Below are 25,224 nucleotides of genomic sequence, written 5' to 3'. Positions count from 1 at the left end.
GTGGTCTTGTAACTCCCCTGACCAGTTAGGCAGCCTTAGGGATGACATTGTGGGTCTCTGTGTGTTTGGCATTTGACAGGATGAAGCTGCCTGAGTGTTAGCACTGTGTGGATGTGGTACGTCCCTGGGGGTTCTGGAGCCAGGGAACTGGGGAAGTTGCATGAGCAGACTGGTATCTGTGGATCGTGGCCCACTTTTCTAAACTTCTAATGTAAGCTTCTCCCCCTTTTCAGAAATTGATTCATCCTGCTTCTCTAAGGCAAAAGGCTGGCACTGCAATAGTCCCTTCCCATGAGATATAATATAGCTTCCAGTATTTAACTAGGATAGGAACTGAAAAAAGCATGATGAGAAATGAATACCAAACAAAAACAGTCTGCCTTCTGTTCTTCCCAACTCAGAATTTCAGAAAAAGAAACCACCCCATGTGTTTTGCTTAATTAAGAGCTGAAGGCTCAGGTATCAATCTATTTTGATAAGTACACTATTAAGTATCTACTTTCTGCCGGAGGAAAATATTTTTGTTTTAAGTGAGACTTTTAGAAAAGAATGTTGGTCCTAACCATATGGTGTTTAAAATTCATCACAAGGAAATTGTGGGGGATATCACAAAACTGCTCGGATGTAAGTTGCAGTTTTCTATGTAAGCAGGCGAATTTGTTCTAAATATGTATTTGACTCAGAAATACAAAACCAACCAACCAACCAACCAAAACACTCCTTTCAAAGATGATGTTTTGCTCATTAAAAAGTACAGACACTTTTTAATAAATGAAATCAGTAAATAAACTGCTTTTATTTTGATGTACTGTAGAAATGGTTTGTGTTTTCGTGCGCTCTAGAATTCTTGGTTCTGGGATACCTATGCAGAATATCTGTCAGGAATGAACACTGGAATTATGTAATGAAAGCGGAGTGATAAGGGAGTGGCGTGATAAGGATCAAATATCTTCACAGAGAAATGAGCATCAAAAGGGATTGTTTATTTAGCAATATAAAAAAGAGGAGAGCAAAAACATCCCATCACCACAAAATATTTCCACATTTAGAAACATGGCAAGAAATTATTGAATTAATTGACTTCTGCTATGCTCCTAGAAGGGACACAGGTGGCGCTGTGGTCTAAACCACAGAGCCTAGGGCTTGTTGATCAGAAGGTCGGCAGTTCAAATCCCACAATGGGGTGAACTCCCGTTGTTCGGTCCCAGCTCCTGCCTATCTAGCAGTTCAAAAGCACGTCAAAGTGCAAGTAGATAAATAGGTACCGCTCCGGCGGGAAGGTAAACGGATTTCCGTGCGCTGCTCTGGTTCGCCAGAAGCGGCTTAGTCATCTGTGACTGGACCTAATAGTCAGGGGTACCTTTACCTTTACCTATGTACCTATACAAAACTATACATTAAGAAATGAAATAAATGAATCTTCTCTCCAAAGGAGAAAGACAGTGGGATTTGTTTCTTTTTGGAAGGTCTCATTTCACCAGGTGATACTAGCTAGGCTTATTTCTGGGGACTCTTTTGTACTACATGCAACAAAACAGATCATAAGACTCCACTCTTGCAGTGCTTCCAAACTGTCACTATTGGAGGGGGGGGGTGATTCAATCACATACTGGCAAATTTAGGTTGCGCAATTTTGTCCTCTTGCACAACAAACCCACTTACTCCAAAATAAAACTGTTTGCAGTGAGAAATGTGACAGGAAAGTGTGGGATGTATCATCGTCAGAATAAATGTTCATCGAAAAGCCAGTGTCATCTGGTCTCCCTGCAAACAAATCAGGATGAATTCTCAATAAACAGGTTATCTAGAAGTGCCATGCTTCTTTTTTTGTGCTTCCTGTGTGGGAGATGCACAAGTTTCCACTTCACACATTGCAACAAAAGCACAAAAGTCAATTCTGCTTCCACTGAGGGGGCGGGCACTTCCCTCAATATGTGGAAGAGACCTCTGTTTCATTTCTGTTAGCCAGAGACTAGTGACAACTTGCCATTTTCATACAGTTGTAGGGAAACACTTCAAGCACTGCCCCAGGAGAACTCTCTTCCTTAGAAGACTCTGGGCTGTTTCAAATGCTCCGCATTTCCAGACCTGAAAGCACTTCCCCGCATGAAATGGGGGAAACCATATAGGAAAGGTCACCATTCACATATATTTCATCTACTTTACTACATATAAAAGCTGCTTTGTAGGAAATGCATAACATTTGGAGGAGTACCCAGCCAAAGGTAAACCTCAACCTTTTTTCAGAAGCAATGTAAACCTTTTCATTTGGCTTTTGGTGAGCAGGATGAAGCTGTTAGCAAAAAATTTGTTTGGTGTTTCGGAAGGGGGTCTGATTTTTATCTGGTGCTGTTATTTTAAAACTATGACCCACTCGAAGTCCTAGGGATGGGGCAGGCTAGAAATGGAACTACATGAAATATATAAATTATTCCATGCATAACTAAATGAGAATATTTATGGAACTCTGTGAACCATAACCTAATTCCACCAAAGACGCAAAGTGAAAACATACCGTACTTTGCAAGCCAGCGTACTTTGTTATTCTCCATGGGAAAGCCGCCACGTTTTTAGTCACTGCAGAACTAACAAGTTTATTAGTATAGAAGAGTTTGCTAGAGTTCATGCCTTGTCCATCCCAGGATTAATTCAGGAAAAGACTATTTCTTTGCTCAGAATATTTATACCTGCCACTGATAAAGGAGCTTCCAAACATGAGTGTATTTTGGAATTGATGTTGCTCAGGTCCATAACTTCCTTTTGTAGCATCCACGTGATGCCATTGTCATCAAAACACCAGATTTTACTTTTTAATATATATTTAATTTAGATACAGTGGAACCTCAGTTTTTGAAAGTAATCCATTCTGGAAGTCCGTTTGAATCCCGAAACGTTTGAAAAGTGAGGATCAAGGGCTGCCAGCAAGTTCAATGGGGAAATTTGAGAAACACACCTCAGAAGCCGTTCGGCTTCCGAGGAGCATTCGAAAACGGAAGCATTCACTTCCAGGTTTTCGGCGTTCAGAAACGTTTGGCAGCCGAGGCGTTCAAAAACCGAGGTTTGACTGTAATTACTTACCATGGAAAATCCAGTAAGTAAAGATAAGCTATTAAACATCCACAGTCATTGTTGGTTTGGAAGTTCATTAGCACATTTGTAAGCGGGCTTTTGGTCATGTGCATTTCATAGGTGGTCCCTTTCAACACTTCCCTACTTCCGTTTCCTTTGATTATCACTGAAACACAACCTACCCATTTTGTTTCCATTTTGCCCCCAATACCAAACATAAATGCCAGTCGTTGTATGCCAAAGTAATACCCAGAACACAGGAGATATTGTCCATATGAAAAACGTGGGGATTACCTGAAATACATTAACTGCAGCACACATACATTCGACTGATAAAAATAATAATACAGGGGTCTTGTTCAAGACTTCTTTATCACCCTTGCACGAGACCTCACTGTTAAAAAGCCAAATGGAAATAGATATTATCCCTCTCCCAGAAAGCACAAGCCTTCATTTTGCCCATTATGTATTTTCACACTGCCAGGTTACAGATAAGGAAACAAATTGCAAAGAGTACACACAGGTTGTACAGTATAGCACACAATTCAGAACAGTAAAGAAGCAAAGCAGAGTGAAACCAGGACTCTTCTCATCAAGGGTAAAATGAGTTACAGCTATTTAACAGCAAATAATTAAATAGCACAAAAGTCACGTAGACCTCAATGTCAGTTCAGCATTAAAAGCTCTGGGTGAATTCATAACAAGAGAAAGAGACTAAACTACAAGAAGCATAACTTGACTTGCACCGATTGACTAACAGCAATCCTAACAATCCTACTGGGAAGTAAACCCTATTGAATTCAGTGGGACTTACCCCCAAGCAAGTGGGGTTAGGATCACAGCCTATGTTTTTGCATGGCATTTCAACCTAAGTGGGGAACATGCTGAATTTCAAGGAGAACTCTGTAAAATGCTGCATAGTTGGCAAGAATGGTAACTACAGAGAAATGCAGAGCATGTTTGAGTCCATCCAAGTTACCACAGGCCCCAAAGAAATATAGTTGCGGTACTATAAAACAACACTGCCCTGTTTCCACCCTCCAAAAATCTTGTGGAATGTTAGAAGAAATAATATACATCTCTAATATCCTCAACATTATGATACAGTGGTCTATTTAACTGCACCAAGAGAAGGCCCACAGCTGTAATTTCAGCCATCAAATTTCCTGGGTTTGCAAGCTTAAGCCAGATGCTCAGGTTTGTTTTTGTGAGGGAGTAATATATAACATCACTGATGCATGCATGATTTTATAAGGGAAAGGTATGTTCGTTGTATATGAAATGGTTCCTCATTATGATGTTGCCGTTTGAGAGAATAAGGTACCGAGCGGAAAAGAATCTTCAAAGTACAGTCTTCTAGAGGTTAAAGAAACTTGTGAAGCATATAAGCACCAATGTTTTCATGGTGGTGTGTTACAGTGGCGGCAGTGAGGGGAGGATGGCAGTCACAAAACTCACAGGTGACCTCAGTCTAGTAGATACCTCGCAGGAGTGATGTGAGGATAATAGGAGGGATATGTACACTGAGATTATTGGAAGGTGGTATAAAAATGCAATAAATAATGTTTAAACCTGCTTGGTTGCCCCCTCTTATTTTTTTTTACAAGGTTCTCTATATTTTGTGACGTAGGGCAATAGCAAAATGCTTACTTTTGTTTTGAAAGGAATTGTACTCTCCATTTGTTATTGGAGATGAATTTGAGTAAGGAATCATCAGTGCTTAGTACTAGAAAATGCTTTCAGTATTAGGCCTCAGACCAGAGAGGTGATAAAGCGTGAAGTGATTTGAGGATGTGCAGACTGTGTCTTCCTTGCAGCGCCGAACAAGCACAGTGAACAATTCCTAGATCACATCCGCCCCATGCCTATGGCTTCCCCTCAAAGAAGCCCGGAAACTGTATGTGTTAAGGGTGCTGGGAATTGTAGCTCTGTGGGGTGTAAACTACAGTTCCCAGGATTATTTAGGGGAAGCCATGGTGTGTGTGTGTCACCAACGTGCCTGAAGGCCATGGGATGTGATTCACCCTACCATTTTCACACAGTGTTTTGCTTTCTAGGATGTGGTAGCTTGTGATGCCACCATACAGAGCTTTCCAATCCCAACTTCTTCACCGCACAAAAAACTTGAGAGGGTCAAAACTCAAAAACGGGTCACGCAAATCAGTTCTTCTCTTGATGAATTCCCACAAATTGCTCCCTCCAATAACCTCAAACAAACAGCATCCCCAAAATGGATGCTGCTTTGCTCTGTACCTGGCGGTGACTTGCCAGGTCCCAACTCCCTGAACTTCTGAACTCTTCTTAATTCTGTGTACCTGGTTAAAATCACTTGGCGCTGTGTGGGGACGGGATCCAGGCTTACTGACAGCAGCATTTAATGAGCCCTCGCCCCGTCCTCAGCTTGAGGGAGTGAGAGAGACAGAAGGGATTCTGGTGGCCTTCCTGGGGCCTTTTAGCATTTCTGAATGATGAAAATGCAAGAGAGTGGGACGTACACATTTTTGAGTGAAGCGCTACATGTGTTTAGCCCCTTCATCTGGCAGTACATCTTAAGTTTGCTTGGATTTTTTTTTAAAAAGACAAGGCAGTAAGATTTTACCTGAGTAGGCCCATCCATTAGGAGTTGCCCTGGGCAACCAGGACACAGAAGGTGATTTATCTTCCTGTTTTCTTGTGCAGCATGACAGTAATATTTCAATGGCCATCTTTCCCTTTCGTGCCTCGACAGCTCAGCAAACTGAGGAGGAAAGTTAAGCAGCATTCGGTCAAACTGTGCCACAAAAGCGTCTTTCTGAAAAGGAGTCTGTGTGGGTGTTTGTGTGGGTGTGTTTACAAATACAAATTGAGCACCCCTTATCTCAGAACAGAGATCTTGAAGAACAAGAGCCAGTGCTTTTGTTAGGTCCGCATCTAGATCTCTAAAACAGACATTTCTTGAGGCAGACATTCTTCCCCTGCCCACTGCATACTTTCCAATGCTTTGAAGCCAAAATCTGGGGGGCCGTCTTCCCAAACGCTGCCTTCTCATTTTTTTATTGCGAAAGCACAGTGGCCATTTTGTTTGCTGTGATCTTGCGCAATTTTGTATCACGGTTCCCCCACCCAAAAAAGCCCTGAGATTGCGGCCCCAAAAAGTGCTTTTCGGGGGTTGCTTGGTGAATTTGCTTGGGATCACAGCAACCAAAATGGCCACCATTCTCTCATGATGGAAAACAGGACGTCCCTTTAAATACAGCTCAGCCTACAGATTCCTGCTCTCTTCCTTTTCACGAGGGCTGGGCCAGGGATAATCAACTTGGTGCCCTCCAGATGTTGTTGGATTACAGCTCTCATCATCTCTGGCTAATGACCATGCCAGCTGGGGATGATGGGAGCTGTAGTCCAATATTATATGGGTTAGTATGTGCTTTTGATAGCAGGGCACTACAGTACTCTGTAAAGTTTGTTCCTTCTAAGACAGTCTGTGGATGATTTATAAACTTGCAAACACTACAGTGGGTGGGTCTCTTTACAACATGATTAAACCAGACAAGGTCCCTTTCTCCGCTTTTATTTTCCTCTGATTGGCTTCTCCTTTTCTGTGTAGCCAAGCTTTATACAATCATGCTGTCTTCAGAAAGGCAACAGATAAGTCTTGCAAACACATATGAACTCTATTTCACTCTAGTTTTCTGAAGAGTCCCTTTTACCATCTGCTTTCTTTGAAATCTAGACTCTTGCATGTAGATTGTTGATACTAACAATAAACATTAGTGTCTGCTTAGAAGAAATGGTAATTACCCTTTACAAATAGGTGATGATTTTAGTGTCTTCTTCCCAGACGGAGAATTCATTGTTTATTGAAGATAAATTCTAGGCAGCAGCAGGCTCCGAATTAGCTCCTCCAGTAGAAACAGAAGATAATCTGAATGCATTTCCTCTGTGTAAATCATCCCAGGCAAATAGCTGGACCTAATTTAGTGAGAGAGGGTGCTCTGTGATGAATAAACATATACCGTAATCAAGGACCAAATCAGTGCTGGATTTACACACAAGATTGTAAGCAACAGCATAGGACCTCAGAATATGTGGGACCACTAAATTAAAATATATAAACAGGCTAAATTTAAATTACTAAAAAATTACATAACTGGTTAAATAATAAAGGAAGTAGAAAACACTCTAAGCAGACATTACAAGTTTTTATATATGGAAAGTAGGAAGTCATAAGGTATTTTCATTTAAAGGCATTTCGTATGCAAATAGACTTATTGCAAGGTTAAGTTATATTGTTAGTCTACCATTGAGCTAGGGGACGCGGGTGGCACTGTGGTCTAAACCACTGACCCTAGGGCTTGCCGATTGGAAGGTCGGAGGTTCAGATCCCTGCGACGGGGTGAGCTCCCGTTGCTCGGTCCCAGCTCCTGCCAACGTAGCTGTTCGAAAGCACGTCAAAGTGCAAGTAGATAAATAGGTACCGCTCCAGCAGGAAGGTAAATGACGTTTCCATGTGCTGCTCTGGTTTCATCAGAGATGGCTTAGTCATGCTGGCCACATGACCCGGAAAAACTGTCTGCAGACAAACATCAGCTCCCTCAGCCAGTAAAGTGAGATGAGCACTGCAACCCCAGAGTCGTCTGTGACTGGACTTAACTGTCAGGGGTCCTTTACCTTTTTACCATTGAGCTATGGTGTTTCCAAAACCAGGAAAAATCTGGTGGGTAAGAAAAGGAGCCAGTACAGAGTTCTGGTGAAGTCCTGGGGGAAAATGGCATTTGCTGACTTTTCACCCCAACCTCCCCTCCCAAAAAAGGGTCACCATTTTGGGGCCAGTAAATGTGACACCAAAACACAGGATGAGCTCATGTATGAATGTCAGCCTCAGCTTCTCAGAAGAACAGTGGGATATACATATGAGATAAAACCTAAGCCAGGGGTCAGCAAACTTTTTCAGCAGGGGGCTGGTCCACTGTCCCTCAGACCTTGGGGGGGGGGACTGTATTTTGAAGGGGGGGAAATGAACAAATTCCTATGCCCCACAAATAACCCAGAGATGCACTTTAAATAAAAGGACACATTCTACTCATGTAAAAACACGCTGGTTCCCGGACCGTCCGCAAGCCGGATTTAGAAGGCAATTGGACCAGATCCGGCCCCCGGGCCTTAGTTTGCCTACCCATGACCTAGGCCCTAGTCAAGAGTTCAAAATGTGTACAATGAGCGCATGGATGTGTGTGACAAGTTATACATGTGGAGGCACCCTGCAGATGCTCTGTTAAGGCACAGGTTGAGGGCCAGAGTCTCCCCCTCCCAGTATTCACTGCTTGCACTTTTGAGTGTCTGAACAGAGTTTAGGTCTACCTGGTCTCAACAATAAGAAACAGGTGTTTGGTTTAGTTTGAAAAGATATACGAAATGCACACTTCACTCCATGATCATATTTCTTCCTTGTATCAGGTTCAAAAAAAATGCATTCCACAAGTATATGAAATAGAACTGCTAGGTGTATTTTTAGGTACGCTTATTGCTCATACATTGCATAGCAGCTCATCAGAACTAGAGCTTCCTAACATGTTCAAAAGATATGGGCCAGGTGACATATGCCACACAGATGCACTTTAGCATTCAGTGCGTGAACTACAAAGGAAAGAAGGCAACTCATCTCAGCTGCAGGTGATCCATTGATTTGCTCTTAGTATCCACTTTCTTTATTCTTCTTTCCCCAAGATGGAAGGGGGGGACCCAGGCGGTTAAACGTCTCCCAACCCCCCCCCCCATGAGTCGTTTCCTATGAATCTGAGCATTGATGTTTCTAATTTTCAGCATATGCAAGCTCTTAGGAGAGATGAGGTGTGATTTCAAACACAAGCTTTCGTTGTCATATGGGTCAAACCATCTAACAATCTGGCAATTTAGTGTAATGCTTCAGCTGAGGTTTCTCCACATGAAGTACACATAATTGGTTTGCATTTCTTTCAGCCATCTGCAATCCATGACAACAAACAGCTAAAGTATATATGCAATTCTGCTCATCGTGGCTCTAAAGGGCTCTGATGGTCATGGACAAAATATCCCTGGATATCCCTGGTTATTCCCAAAACAGTAATGTAAAGCTAATGCTACACCTGGCTCCAGGTAACAGAGTGAGGCACCTTCCATAGCCCCCCCCCGCAAATCACCACTTTTCTCACCAGCTGCTGTTTTTCCTCTTCCTGCCTGCCTGACCCCTATTTTTTTTGTAATTGTTTTATGAAATTGTTAATGCTTTATGTTGCAAGCTTGCCTGAAAGGTGTTTTTACACTAGATGGGCAGGATATGAATGCATTAATAAAATGGAATGAAATAGAAGCCATGCAACATTGGAAGAATGCCGGATACACTGCCTCTGTGACAGATACTCCGGCAGAACACCCCTGTGTCATGAACTGGCAGGACACCACCGGGACAAGCTGAACATGGGGAAGGGGAGGTTGGGGACTTAGGAGGTACTCACAGGTAGTGCCTGATTTACGTATAAGCTAAACAAGCTATAGCTTAGGGCACCACTCTCTTGGGGGGCCCCCCAAAATTTTAAAGTGAAAAAACCTGGATGTACATTTCCAAAATATAAGATGAAAAACAAATAAAATAAAACTGGCATACAGTTGTGTAGGCTCCTATGATGTAAGTAGCCTGCTAGCCTGCTCCCTAAAATATCACTGGTTTGCTCATTTCTATATATAGGGTGCCTATTAGGTCCATAAATTACCATATAGCATATATTCAACACAAAAAAGCGACAATTTGTTGTTGACAAAGGGCAGCTGGACATATAAAGGGCCCCATTACCTCCAGTAGCTTAGGGCCTCATCAAACCTAAATCCGGCCCTGCTCACAGGACATTGGAGGACATCACAGGGCCAGCTGACAGTTCAGGGGAGGGGGACCTATCACCAGGGAAACGGTGGGCTCTGAGTGAGAAGTGCACTCCAAGAGACTGAGGCAGGCAAGTGAACACAGCCCAGGCCACTAGTGGACTAGGTGGAGATCATGGGGCTTCTTAGGTCGAGGAGGAGGTTGGTAGTCACTCAGGTGGATTAAGATCAGGGCAGATGAGGATCACAAGCTTCATCAAGCGGCGAGGTAGAGCTTCTCAGCTTGAGCAAGCTCAGATGCAGCAATCCGGGTTGGGAAGGCTAAAAGGGGAGCAAGACAGAGACTGAGTGCAATGGGCAGCAAACGATGACTGCTCTCTTAAGTCATTCCCACAGAATGGTCTGAGGTCCATTGTATATCTAGCTTTCAAAAAGGATTAACTATACAGAGGGTCAGCTTAGTCAGCATTATTCATGCTGAAATACTATATACGGGTAATCAATGTAGAAGATGAATATGGCAAACATTGCAAATTCCCCTGGGACATCTAGCCAACCAGGGTTGGGAGAATTCACTATACAGTATCAAGGTTTCTTTGTGTGTGTGTGTTTGTTTGAGTCTGAGGGATGCATCACCTCATGGGCAGCGTTCTGGAGTTACACGCATGCACCGGCTGCAATGGAAATGGCCAGAGTGGGCAGAACAACTGGTGTGCCTTTTACCTTTGTGTAGTTGGCTACATTCCAGCCATGCAAAAGTCAGATTTCTCCGACAAATCTCTCTCTCTCTCTCTCTCTCTCTCTCTCTCTCTCTCTCTCTCTCTCTGCCCAGGCAAGCAAGAGGCATTATTACAGTTCATTGGCACGTTCCAGGCAAGGAGAGAGCAAGGGAGGGCCACTGAGGAAAGAGTGGTCTAGGGGGGATCTTGAGAGCTGGAGAGAGAGGCCTAGAGGAGTCACCTGGGGTTCCTTGCTCCTGCACTCTGCACACATTGCAATGAGCAGATCATTGGTCTGGGTCAGCATGACAATCCTTATCAGCCCTGATTGGATTTCCAGAAAGAAATCAGTCCATAAGATCAATGATTACTTGGCCTCTTTGAAATGGTAGTCTCAGTTGTGGGGATGTCTGACCTCCTTGCATTACAAACTTTTGGTGACCAGGAAAGATTTCTGTGTGGTCATTTTTCATAGTGTGTGTATAATATATCTATATCTATTTATTCTCTCTCTCTCTCTCTCTCTCTCTCTCTCTCTCTCTCTATATATATATATATATATATGTAAGACCTTAGAATTCCTATAAGAGTGAGCATGGTCGGAGCTGCTTCAGAATGCTTTGGCAAACAAAGAGAAAGCAGAAGGCCATTTTCCCAGCTGCAAGCGAGCACTACAGGAAGTGTGGCTCAGTGACTTGGTGACTCACACAGTGCTAGCCAACAATTGGAGGAACTCTCTAGAGGAAGTGACCAAAATAGCTGTGCAGGATCCTGCTTGTGGCTGTTTAAATAAATACGGGATAAATAAAAGGCCAGGCTGTAGGGCACAAAGTATGGACGCCAGGTTTGAGACTTATTTAATGCCAGTTCCATGTCAGGCACACACACACACACCCCAAACACAACATGTGCGCTTCCCTCAGGAAACAGCAGGGATCTTATGCCTATGTCTTAAGGTGTGTGTCCTTAGGATATTTCATCCCCTGTGCCAGGAGAATAGATGGAAGCTTCTGTTACGGCTTCTTAAGCTGCGCAGATGCTTCGACAGCTGCAGGTGCTGCTGCCTCCAGCTCCACAGGAAATGGATGGAGGATGGGAGGCACAGAGGACTGTGCAGCAGGCCAAATGTTTGGGACCAGATGGGTGTGACTGGTGGGCCCCACGCCCAGGAACTACCTAGGACATTTGTTTGGAAGCTGTGACTGGAGGAAGGCTTGCCGGCGTTGATGTAAACATCTGTGGAAGCTGCCAGGGATGTCTGAGAAACAAGGCAATAGCTTCATCATCAGTTTCTCACTGACAGAAGATAGCATGGGATAGCAAGGCATGCAGAGGTTCACACTGGTTCACACTCGCCTCATAAATTTCTCCCTCAGCTAAGCTTACATTAGGAGCTGCCGAGATCCACAGACAACTGCCCCATGTGGTGATCCCTGGAACTGCAGGTAGCGGTTTCTCAGTGCAGTACCCTGACTGACTCCATCCACTAAGGTCGGTCATCGGTTCCCCATAGGCATTAAAGCGTACAACATGGCTTCCTAGCTTAGCATTGCTTGAGCTGCAATGACTTCCTGAGCATAGTCCTTATTGATTTTTCCTTAGTTCTGGATTGCTCGTTGATCTTGTCTGCTGGTTTGTCCTCACTTCTGATTTACTCTCTGATCCTGCTGGCTGGCTTTTCCACCACAGTTCAGGGTTCCTGGCTCACCTCTTTTTTTCTTTTTTTTTATAAAATTTTTATTGGTTTTACAAAATTTTATAGAACAAACAAACACTTAAAAAGACAAACATACACGTATAATTTCATATCATATTTTCATAAACCTCTTTTCTGGGACTTCCCCATACCCCCCCTTTCTGCATCCCAATGTCCATAATTTTATAGCAACTCCCAATTGTTACTTTCCAACCTCTGTCATCTTAGTCATCTCTATATTCTGACCTTATATCACTGTATCCCTTTGTTCCTGAAAACCACAACACTCTAACATTCATTAAGTTTATAATAGTCCTTAAGATAACTTTTGAATTTTCTCCATTCTTCTTCCGCCGTCTCTTTTCCTTGGTCACGGATTCTGCCTGTCATCTCGGCCAATGTCATATAGTCCATCACTTTCATCTGCCATTCTTCCAGAGTGGGTAGATCTTGTGTCTTCCAATACTTTGCGATGAGTATTCTTGCTGCTGTTGTAGCGTACATAAAAAAAGTTCTATCCCTCTTTGACACCAATTGGCCGACAATGCCCAAGAGAAAGGCCTCTGGTTTTTTAGGAAAAGTACATTTAAGTACCTTTTTCATTTCATTATAGATCATTTCCCAGAAAGCCTTAATCTTCGGGCATGTCCACCAAAGGTGGTAGAAGGTACCTTCAGTCTCTTTACATTTCCAACATTTGTTATCGGGCAAATGATAAATTTTTGCCAGCTTGACTGGGGTCATGTACCACCTATAGACCATTTTCATAATGTTTTCCTTTAAGGCATTACATGCTGTGAATTTAATACCGGTGTTCCATAACCATTCCCAGTCAGCTGACATAATGTTATGACCAACATCCTGTGCCCACTTAATCATAGCCGATTTGACTGTTTCGTCCTGTGTATTCCATTTCAGCAACAAGTTATACATTCTGGATAAATTCTTAGTATTGGGTTCTAACAATTCAGTCTCTAGTTTTGATTTTTCCATCTGAAAGCCAATTTTCCTGTCCTGTTTGAAAAACTCCATTATTTGATGGTATTGAAACCAATTTTGTACTTTATGTTTCAATTTCTCATGACTTTGTAATTTCAACTTATCTCCATCCTGTTCCAAAATTTCCCAATACTTCGGCCATCCGACCTCCATATTGAGTTTCTTCACTGCCTTGGCCTCCACTGGTGACACCCATCTAGGGGTTTTGTTTTCCAACAGATCTTTATATCTTATCCAAACGTTGAACAATGCTTTTCTAACAATGTGGCTTTTAAAGGCACTATGCAGCTTGATTTTGTCATACCATAGATATGCATGCCAACCGAAAGCATTGTTAAAACCTTCCAGATCCAAAATGTCTGTGTTCTCGAGGAGCATCCATTCTTTCAGCCAGCAAAAAGCTGCTGCCTCATAGTACAATTTTAAGTCCGGCAGGGCAAAACCCCCTCTTTCTTTGGCGTCTGTCAATATTTTAAATTTGATTCTGGGCTTTTTGCCCTGCCAGACAAATTTCGAAATATCTTTCTGCCACCTCTTGAAACATTCCATCTTATCAAGAATCTGCAAGGTCTGAAACAAAAATAACATTCTAGGCAATACATTCATTTTAATCACTGCAATTCGGCCTAACATTGACAATTTCAAATTTGACCATATTTCTAGATCTTTTTTAATCTCTGACCAACATTTTTCATAGTTATCCTTATACAAATTCACATTTTTAGATGTCAAATAAACCCCTAGGTATTTCACCTTCTTGACCACCGTCAACCCTGTCTCCTCTTGGAATTTCTCTTTTTCCGTATCTGTTAAATTTTTTCCTAAAACTTTGGTTTTTTGTTTATTCAACTTAAATCCAGCTACCTGGCCAAACTGTTGGATTATTTCCAGGACCTTTTTCGTACTAGTGTTTGGCTCTTGCAAAGTCAGTACTAGGTCATCTGCAAATGCTCTTAACTTATAATGTTTAGCTCCGACCTGCACTCCTTTAACCTGCTGGTCATTCCTAATCATATTCAGCAACACCTCCAGAACTGAAATGAAGAGTAATGGGGAAATTGGGCACCCCTGTCGTGTTCCTTTTTCTATCTTAAGTTCCTCAGTTACTACATTATTTACAATCAATTTAGCTTTTTGTTCAGAATATATTGCAGCCATACCATTCTCAAAACCTTGGCCTACCCCCATCCCATGAAGATTCTTTGTCATAAAGCTCCAAGAAATATTGTCAAAGGCTTTCTCCGCGTCCACAAAAATCAGTACTGCTTTAGTATTTATATTCACCTCTAGCTTTTCCAAAATATCTATTATATTCCTTACATTGTCTGCTAGGTGTCTTTTTGGGAGAAAGCCTGCTTGGTTCTTATGAATCTTTTCCATCAGCACTTTTTTAAATCTTTTTGCCAAAATGTCTGCAAAAATTTTGTAATCCACATTAAGTAGTGATATTGGGCGGTAGTTCTTCAGTTGAGTCTTTTCAGTCTCTGTCTTTGGTATGAGTGAAATATATGCTTCTTTCCACGATTCAGGTGCCTTTTTTCCCTCAAGGATCTCATTACATACTTCTTTTAGTGGTTGAATCAACCATTCCTTCAACGATTTGTAGTATCTGGAAGTCAGTCCATCTGGTCCTGGAGATTTGCCCAATTGCATATTCTGAATGGCAGCCTCTATCTCTTGTTCTGTTATTCTCTGGTTCAGATCCATCTTGCTTTGATGAGAGATTTTTTGTAATCCATATTTATCAAGGAATTTGTCTATATCTTCTTCATTTTGCGGGCCTTGAGTATAAAGTTTTTTAAAATAACTCAAGAAGCAATTTCTAATTTCATTAGGTTTAGATATATTCTTTCCATCCACTTCTAGGCTTGTAACTGTATTTAATTTCTGCCTTTTCTTCAATTGCCATGCCAGAAGTTTGCCACATTTATTTGCTGATTCAAATGTCTTTTGTTTCATTTGCTTTATCTTCCATTCAATCTCTTGGTTCATCAATTCCATATATTGTGTTTGATATAACTTAATCTCTCTTAAAATCTCCTGGGACTTTGGTTTTACTCTTAATTTTTTCTCTCCTTCCTTTATCTTTTCCAAAATCTTTTATTTTTTCTCATTTTGTTTTTTCCTCTTTATTGAGTTTTGTTGAATCAAAAAACCTCGCATCACCGCTTTGCTTGCGTCCCAGATCACTCTTTTCTCCACGTCAGCCCTCAAATTTATTTCAAAATAGTCTTTTAAAGTTTTTTGGGCCTTCATAAGGATCTCCTTGTCTCGAAAGAGGGTGTCATTCATTCTCCATCTAAATTGACCAGCTGTTGTAAGTTTCATTTCCATCTTCACGGCGTTATGGTCGGAGCAAGTTTTTGGGCAGATTTCTACCTTCTTAATCTTTGGAGCCATGCCACTAGTAATCCAGATTTGATCAATTCTGGTCCAGGTCATCATTGCTTGGGAGAAAAAGGTTCCCTCTCTCTCCAGAGGGTTCCTTGTTCTCCATATATCTATCAAGTCCAAATTTTCCGTCATTTCAAAAAAGGTCCTAGGAAGTCCCCCTTCCTTGGTAACTGTTAGTCTTTGTGCCTTGTCCATGTTGGTGGAGACCACACCATTCATGTCTCCCATAATTATCATATTGTAATCCAAATAGTCCGTCAGAGTTTCATGAAGTCTCTTGAAGAAGTCAGATTTACCTTCGTTTGGTGCGTAGATTCCAACAACTAAAAGTTTTTCTCCTTGTACTTGTATCTCCACTGCCAAATATCTCCCTTGCTCATCTTTAAACATCATTTTTGGGGCCCATTTCTCTTTTACATATATCACAACTCCTCTTTTTTTTACTTTGTCTGATGAGATAAATTCTTGTCCTAGTCTTTTGTTTGTAAGTAATCTCCTGTGAGCTCTGGTTATGTGGGTTTCTTGTAGACATATCAAGTCCAATTGTTCTCTGTTCAAAATGTGAAAAACTTGTCTTCTCTTCAAAGGCCCATTGAGCCCATTACAATGTTCAGTTTCGGTTTCAGTTTCTGTTAATTGGTTCTCGTGGGAAACTTGCAGATTCTAGCTTCACCAATTAACTCAAGCTGGTGTCAATTTACTCTTGGCAGAAAGCCCAGGTCTGCTTGACCTAGAAACTACTCACTCTGATTGGTTAACGAGCAGCACTCAACTCTGTTATCTAGGGATTGCTAGCACAGTTTGGTGTGAGGTGTGTTAGGAGTTAGAAGTGCTGTGTATGGTTTTGAGAGTGAGAGAGAAAGAAAGAAAGAGAGGATTTATTTTGCTTTTATTTGTATGCAGAAACTCTGCTGGTTTTATTTTTCCTTTTAATAAATCCTGTAAATAGTTATTCTGAGTCTAGCTGACTAGTCATTACTGCCGCAACTAGCTTCTTTGCTGTGCAGGAAAACTCTGCTACGTTTGGGCTAAAGCCAGTAGGGCTATGCCTGACACTCCAAAGTTCCATGAGGTTATGGGCATTGTGCTGCCAGCCTGAGTTGCGGTGGTGTCAGCATCAACGGCGTTGGTTCCAGTAGTTCCAGAAGTTGTTGTTCTCTGGCTGGTTCCTGACCGTGGTGAGCTGGTGACGCAGCGGACACAAGGACAACAGCTGCAGCGTGTGAGTGCTGGGTGCTGTGGTTCCTGTTTTCTCTCTCGGTGGTCGTGAGTAGCTGGTTCCGGGTTCCAGGGACATCGCTCTCAAGATGGCCTCACAACCAGGTCAGATGGCTTTTGAGCGTCTGAATGACTCCAATTACTTGCTGTGGTCGGAACGCATGCAGGCAGTGCTGCAGAGGGATCGTCTCTGGCAAGTGGTGAGTAAGTTTCCTACGAAGCCTGATGATGAAGACCTCGATAAAGACCAAAGAGCAAGGGCCACAATTGTCTTGGGGCTGGAAGATTCCCAGTTGCCCTATGTGAGGGGAATCAAGACAGCTAGAGGTGTGTGGCAAGCACTTAAAGAACTCCATGTGCGTGAGACAGCGGTTTCCAAGCTGTTCATTCGCAAGGCATTGTACAAGGCAATGTTACAGCCTGGGGTTACAATGCAGGAACACCTACACAGTTTACAGTTAAAGTTTTCTGCGCTCCAGGAAAGAGACTGTGCATTAGACCAGCAGGAGAAGGTGGCTATTATTTTGAGTTCTCTCCCGGAAAGCTGGGATAATCTAGTTTTGTCTCTAGAAGGCATACAGGAGCGTGATTTATCAGTCAGTTACGTTACTGGGCGTTTGATTGAAGAATGGCAGAAGAGGCAAGAAAGGTCGTTGGCTGCAGAGGCTTCTACAGGTGGGCGGTTTGGAAGGAGTTCTCATGCCGTGCCAGAGGTGAAGCAAAAGCAGCGTACCGGTGAGGAGTCAGCGTTTGCTGTTAGGCGTTGTTTCCGATGTGGGTCTTCAGCGCATCTAAAACGACAATGTCCGGTGTTGGTCAAGTCTCAGTTGCCGGTGCAGGAGCAGAGACGAGATCAGCAGCAGCAGCGTAAAAGGAAATTCTTCAAACGAAAACAGTCGGCTCAACTGGTGACCGGCGAGGTCAAGATTGCTGATGAGAAACAAGCGGTCTGGGTGGTCGATTCGGGAGCGTCTCGCCACATCGTGAATTCAGATGAATTGTTTGTTTCCAAGAACTCAGCACAGCGCAGCCAGGTGGCTCTAGCAGACGGAAGTACTTCCGAAGTGATTTCGGGGGGTGCAGTTTATGTTCCTTGTCTTCGTGAATGTCTGCAAAATGTACTTTGTGTGCCGTCATTAAGGAGCAATCTGATGTCTGTAGATTGTTTGCTAAAAGCTGGGTTTAAAGTGCATTTTGAAGGAGACAGTTGCATTATTAAGAAGGCTGGTGAGATTTTAGGCACTGCTAAGTCAGAGGGAGGCTTGTTTTGGCTTAAAGCAGGATCTCAAGTTGCAGCAGTAGTCAGTAAATCTCAGCCTGCAGTGAATAACAAAGCTATACATGACAACTGTGTGCACTTATTGCATAGGAAAATGGGGCATGCTTGCTGGAAAAGTGTACTAAAAATGTCTGAATTGGCTGATGGGGGTAATTTAAAGAGTTGTAACAAGTACCTTGATTGTAATGTGTGTAAAAAGGTTAAAACCCACAGAGTCTCTTACCCCAGAAGTGACAGAGTTAGTGAGTCACCGCTACAGCTGGTTCACATGGACGTAATTGGTCCATTTGCTGTAAGCAGGGGTGGAGCGCGTTTTTCACTAACAATTGTGGATGACGCCACGCGTTATTCTTGGGTTTTTCCCATGAAGAATAAGGGTGACGTGTTCACTAAGTTTAAAGGCTGGGTGGCATCTGTGGAAAGATTTCTGTCTGTTAAACTCAAAAGGATTCAGACGGACAGAGGTGGCGAATTTATGTCAAATGCCTTTAGAGATTGGTTGCAAAAGCGTGGCATTGGGCATAGAAAAACGAATGTTTTTTCCCCAGAGGAGAATGGCGTTGCAGAGCGAAAAAACAGATCTTTACAAGATATGATGTTTGCCATGCTTGATGATGCTGATTTACCCATGTCTTATTGGGGGGAGAGCATGCTCACCGCATGTTATCTCCAAAATAGGCTCTTTCATCAAACAATAGGTACAACTCCGTACTTTAAATTGTTTCAGAAAAAACCTAAAATTGACCATTTGCATGTGTTTGGATCAAAAGCCTGGGTATTAATTCCGAAACAAATGAGAAAGAAGGGAGATCCTAAGACCAAACAGTTAGTGTTTGTGGGTTACCAGGAGCTGGGAAAAGGTTTCCGCTTTGCTGAAGGGACAAATGGCATTGTGATCTCCAGGAATGCCAGTTTTTGTGAACATAGTGGCTGGGAGAGACTACATGCCAATACTGAGGTTTGGTTTGAACCTTCCCAGGAGCTTCATGACTCTGAAGGTAGACACAGAGAGTCAGAGTCTGAGGGGGAGGAAAGTTCAGATAAGAGCTCTCAAGGAAGTAGAGTTAGCCAAAGACCAGTTGCTAAGCAACAAAAGAGAGGTCGTAGTTCTGAGGAGGAAAGTGGGTCAGAAGAAAAATTTTCTCCCAGAAGATCTAAAAGACAAAACAAAGGAGTGCCTCCGGTGCGTTTTTCTCCTGATACTGCAAATGTGTTTAGTGTAAGTGCAGAACCCAAGAGTTTTCAGGAGGTATTAAAGTTACCAAAAGAGGAGGCAGAGCGCTGGAAACAGGCAATGGAGGAAGAGATGTCCTCTTTGAATGAGCACAAGGTTTTTACACCAGTAGCAGCGCCTGAGGGGGCAAAGATTGTAGGCTGCAGGTGGGTGTACAAACTTAAACCTCTGGTGACAGGAGAGTACAAATACAAAGCTCGTTTAGTTGCTCAAGGATATTCTCAGAGGCCTGGAAAAGATTATGACGAAACTTTTTCCCCTACTGCTAAGGGGGACAGTGTAAGGCTGATTTTAACGCTTGGAGCAAAGAGAAAACTCCTGTTAAACCATTTTGATATCCAGACTGCATATTTACATGCACCAATATCAGAAGACCTGTATCTAGCCGAACCGCCTGGTTATGAGACAGGTTCCAATAGAGTGTTGAAATTAAACAAAGCTCTATACGGTCTCAAACAGGCTGCAAGATCTTGGAACAAATGTTTCCATGAGGCCTTAGTGTCATTTGGTTTTAAGCAGAGTACAGCTGACAATTGTGTTTATGTACGTGGTACAGGCAGTGATCAAGAGTTTTGTCTGATTTATGTAGATGATGTATTGTATGCCTGTAAAACAGATAAACAAACTAAAAGATTTGCCAAGCAATTGTCCAGTAAGTTCAAAGTGAAGGACTTAGGCCCGGTTAGGACATATCTAGGGTTGGAAGTGTGCTGGGCCCAAGATGGCAGCTGCCTAATTAGTCAGCAGAACAAAGTTAAACAACTACTGACTACATACAGGATGCAGGATTGCAAAGGGGCAGCGGTGCCTATGGATCCAGGTTTCATAAAAACACTCCATATAGATGAGAGTCCTGAATTTGAACATCCTGATGTATATCACTCTGTAATTGGAAGTTTATTGTATATAGCACAGTGGTCCAGACCTGATATTAGCTATGCAGTAGGCATATTAAGTAGATTGGTCTCAAAACCCACACTAAATGCCTGGAAAGGGGTAAAACAAGTTCTGAGGTATCTCAAACAGACAATTGGCTATATGTTACAATTAAATTCTTCAGAGGATGAAATGTTGAGTTGCTACTGTGATAGTGACTGGGGAAATTTGCCAGATAGAAAATCTGTCACAGGACTAGTCATAATGGTCGGTGGAGCTTTAATCAGCTGGCGGTCACGCAAGCAAGACGTTGTAAGTGTGTCATCAACGGAATCAGAGTATGCTGCATTGAGTGAATTGTGCAACGAGGTGATTTATTTCAAGCATTTGATGGCAGATTTAAATGTAAATTGTGGAGAACCAGTACAAGTTTACATTGATAATCAAGCTTGTATAACCTTAAGTAAAACAGAGGGTTTCAAATCGCGTTCCAAACATATCTCTGTAAAATACCAAAATGTACGTTGCTGTGTACAAGACAATGTAATCACCTGTACTTATGTATCAAGTGAAGAAAATGTAGCAGATGTGTTAACTAAACCATTGGCAAAGATAAAGAACAAGCGAATGTGCAAGGGTTTAGGTTTGCTGGAAAAATGATCTCCTACATAGGTGTATTTGGTGTTAATTGTTCAGCAGAATCTGTGAGGGGGTGTTCAGTTTCGGTTTCAGTTTCTGTTAATTGGTTCTCGTGGGAAACTTGCAGATTCTAGCTTCACCAATTAACTCAAGCTGGTGTCAATTTACTCTTGGCAGAAAGCCCAGGTCTGCTTGACCTAGAAACTACTCACTCTGATTGGTTAACGAGCAGCACTCAACTCTGTTATCTAGGGATTGCTAGCACAGTTTGGTGTGAGGTGTGTTAGGAGTTAGAAGTGCTGTGTATGGTTTTGAGAGTGAGAGAGAAAGAAAGAAAGAGAGGATTTATTTTGCTTTTATTTGTATGCAGAAACTCTGCTGGTTTTATTTTTCCTTTTAATAAATCCTGTAAATAGTTATTCTGAGTCTAGCTGACTAGTCATTACTGCCGCAACTAGCTTCTTTGCTGTGCAGGAAAACTCTGCTACGTTTGGGCTAAAGCCAGTAGGGCTATGCCTGACACTCCAAAGTTCCATGATACAATTCCAGCTAAAAAGTTGCAGGGCCATTTTGTTATTTCTCTGACACTCCTCCAACAGCTCCAAGTTGTTGCTCTTCCTCTGATGGTGGTGGTTTGTGTCCAAGTGAGAGATTCAGAATGTCTAGTGCTCTCCTCTGTTCTGCAATTGGGTCCACAGTCCCCTTCTGCAGGTCCTCTTGATTTCTTTCCAAAAATTTGTCTTTGTCTTTAATAGTCTTTATTTTCACCTTCTTTCCTTTGTAATCAAAAGACAGTCCCTGTGGGAATTCCCACCTGAAGCGGATGGAGTTTTTCTTTAACAAAAGAGCTAAGTCCTTATAAAAGCTTCTCAAATCCAAAATATATTTTGGGATGTCTTTAAAAATCTGTGCAGCTGAGTTTCCAATTTGCAAGGCCTTTTCAAAGTGTAGTCCTAGTATTTTGTCTCTTTCTTCCTTAGATCTAAGTGTAATCAGGCAGTCTCTCGGGGTCTTTCTGTCCTGCTTTTTGCCCAGTCTGAAGGCTGTTGTAATTTTAAATTCGTCTTCCTCCAGATCCCAGCAATCAGCAAACTCCTGTGTTAAAAACTCCGCAAGGTTGTCACTTTCGTTCTCTGGAATCAATCTCAATTTCAAATTTCTCTCTTTTCTCTGTAATTCCCACAGAGCCAAAGTTGCGTCGTGTTCATGGACCTTCTTGGCAATCGGTTCTAAATTCTCTTGTGTCTCTCCAGCGATAGCTCTCGCTTCTTCAGCAATTTTACGTGTAGTAGAATTTTCCTCAACCAATTTATTTATAGATTCTGTGTTCTGGTCTAGTCTTGCTGATATTTCTGTTAATTTTTGTGTATTTTCTGAAGTCTGTTTTGTCAGGGACTCCAGGGATTGATTTATCTTGAGCAGGGCTTCTGTCACGGCTTCCATAGAGACAGCTGTCACTTTTTCTTGTCCTGTTATTCCTGCAAGTCCGGCAGTTACGCCTGTGATTGAGCCTCTTTTCTTTAGCTGTTGTTGCTGCAGCTGGTGCTGTTGCTGTTGTTTGGTCTTGGCTCTTGTGACTATCTCTTCTTGTGAGCCACTCATGTCAAGGTCGTTTCCCACGGGAGCTGTTCCCCACTGGAAAATTCCACTGTCTTAGGCTGGGCCAACCTTTACTTTACCCTCTAGGGGGAGCAAATCAAAATGGCCAAATATAAAATGTCCAAATACGAAGGCAAAGAGAATATCCAAATACGTAGGAAAGGGAGAAAGAGAAAAATTAAAGCAAGTGTAGCTGGAGACTTGTAACTGCAAATTGCCACAATTTCCCAGTAGATACTGTCTCAACTTACTCTGATGTACTGTATCCAGGCAATGCAGAAACTTTGTATCACAATGTAACTTTCACAGGGAAAAGTCAGTTCAGTGTCCTATTGTCCTAAAAGGCAGACCGTTTCATGCTCTTAGACAGCTGAGGCAGCAGAGGATTTTTCTTTTAAATAAATCATGCAGTTGCCAAAGTCTCTTTTGCCTCCCCTCTGCCCTGCTAGCTAGAGGGGAGATCTAAAGTCCAAATGTCAGGTTTGATTAAATAAAAACAAAGTCTTTAACGGATGCAGCTTTAGAGTTCCGTTGCTTTCACTTTCATGCAGTCGGGGGGAGGCAGACTTCCTTGATTTTGACCTCCCCGCTTTCAACCAAATCTCCAAATTTTAGATCCAAATAAAAGTTCCGTTTTACTCACGGGTTTTTTCTGTCCGTAATTTACAGGAAGGAATCGGCGCTCTCCACTAATAGCGACGCGGCTTCACCCTGCGGGCTGGGTAGCGATTCTCAGCACCGCGCTCCCCCGATGTCGTTCCGGAGCCTTTAAAAAGGCTCTTTCTGCGGTAAAGGGGGGGCGCTTTTGGTGCCCACCGAATCTCCTCGTTCACAGGCTTCCGCGCCTGTGATTTTAGGGGTCCCCCGCTTGCCGTAGCGGGTCAGACCCGAACTCGCAGAGCAGTCCTCCTCCGGAGCTCGGAAAGAGGACCGCCATTAGCGCTGGCGCCGACCGGAAGTCTGTCCGTTCCTGGCTCACCTCAGTCTGCTAACCCAGAGTTTGGCCTTGACATCCCCACAATGCATTATGCTCATGGAGTATATGATGTGTTTCAGAATGGAGTACATGATTCCGGCTCAGTATTTTCTTATATGTTGCTCTTCAGACATGCATATTAATTATTCCATGTATATTATATTATATTAAAACAATATGGAATTCAAATTTTAATGCAGTACAGTAAGAAATAAAAGAAGCAATAAAAATGCAAGCGTTGGACTAGAACCTGGGAGACCAGGGTTCAAATTCCTACTTGGCCTTGAAGCTCACTGGGTGACCTAGGGCCAGCTACCTCACAGGGTCCTTGTGGGCGTATAATGGGGGTGGGGGGAGAGAAAACAATGTACACCACTTTGGATCTCCTTGGAGGAAAGGTGGGAAATAAATGTATGGGATAGATGGATAGATGAATGGATGGATGGATGGATGGATGGATGGATGGATGGATGGATGGATGGATAATGCAATGGGTGTGCATGTTGTGCTAAAGTTCTTCAGTGTTTGGTGTGATATAACTCAGCTTGAAACCTTGACTACTTTCATTCTGAATTGACACTCAGAGTTATTCTCTCTCTCTCTCTCTCTCTCTCTCTCTCTCTCAGCTTCTTCCTTCATTCCGCTGTAGTGAGTTTCCACTCCTTTCTATGTCTTGCAAACCTGCCCCTGCCCCACCCTATTATTTCTGGCCCATGCCACTCACCTTCCAGGTGGACTGCCAAGTTCTAAGAATGACAGAGCAGGTGCGCTCTCTCTCTCTCTCTCTCTCTCTCTCTCTCTCTCTCTCTCTCTCTCTGTGTGTGTGTGTGTGTCCAGTGGATGCACTGAATGCATCAGTTGGTTAGAGCATGGTGTTGATGATGCAAAGGTTGCAGGTTTGATCCCCATACAGGACAGCTGCATATTCCTGCATTGCAGGAGGTGGAACTCTTCCAACTCAACAAGTATATAATTCTCTCTCTCTCTCTCTCTCTCTCTCTCTCTCTCTCTCTCACACACACACACACACACACACACACACACACACACTGTTCTTCATACATACTAAGCCACTCCACCATAGACCACCTGAATGAAGCTCATGGACCACTGGTGGCCTGTGGACCACACCCTTTGAACCACTGCATAGTCTACTGAGTTCACTAGAGACTTAACTCTTGTGGAAGCTTAAAGACTAACACATTTAGAATGGCATAAGCTTCCACAGGCAAGAGTCCACTTCATCAAAAGTAAGCAATGAGATTAGAGAAAAAGGAAATGCAAAAAGTACAAGCAGTGGCGATTCAATTACAGTGGAAATAAGCAGTTACCCTTTACAACAGCAGTGACTTGTAATAAAGCAATCAACATAGCAACACTGAATTAAATAATGCGTAATAGGACAGGAAACCATTTTTTTCATTCAGACACGGATGAATAGAGTTGGGCTTCTTGATGAATTATAATGCAGCATTTTCCTTTCTTGGGAGTCTTCCTCTGAAATTGTGGCTACCACAATATCAGTATCAGAGTGTCCAGACTGCAATGTTTTCCCGCATGTATGCAAAGGGAAATTCAATAATAAATAAATAATACAGGTTACCAGGATAGCCCACATGCTTCAGGTAATTTGTTATTAACTCAGTCAGTTTGCTAGGTGTTAATAGCAACAACAAAACGTAGCAGCAGCCC

At 42.6% G+C, this 25,224-nt stretch overlaps 1 protein-coding gene and 1 long non-coding RNA gene across 2 annotated transcripts in view; one reads left to right on the top strand and one right to left on the bottom strand.

Annotated features, from left to right (window-relative positions):
- JCAD (junctional cadherin 5 associated) overlaps window positions 1-6,378 on the bottom strand; it is a 76,646-nt gene extending 70,268 nt beyond the window's left edge. Inside the window, exons 1-2 of the mRNA XM_081164091.1 lie at window positions 6,315-6,378; window positions 5,669-5,806 (exon numbers count right to left, since the gene is read on the bottom strand). The gene's annotated coding sequence lies outside the window, so the exon portion shown is untranslated. The remainder of the gene's footprint in view (window positions 1-5,668; window positions 5,807-6,314) is intronic.
- Window positions 1-25,224, top strand: part of LOC308569900 — a 618,054-nt gene that overhangs the window by 198,481 nt on the left and 394,349 nt on the right. The window lies entirely within an intron of this gene.

Source organism: Podarcis bocagei, assembly GCF_964188305.1.
Source record: "Podarcis bocagei genome assembly, chromosome: 12".
NCBI lineage: Eukaryota > Metazoa > Chordata > Lepidosauria > Squamata > Lacertidae > Podarcis > Podarcis bocagei.
Note: the sequence above shows the minus strand (reverse complement) of the source record. Positions and strands in the feature narration are given on the sequence as shown.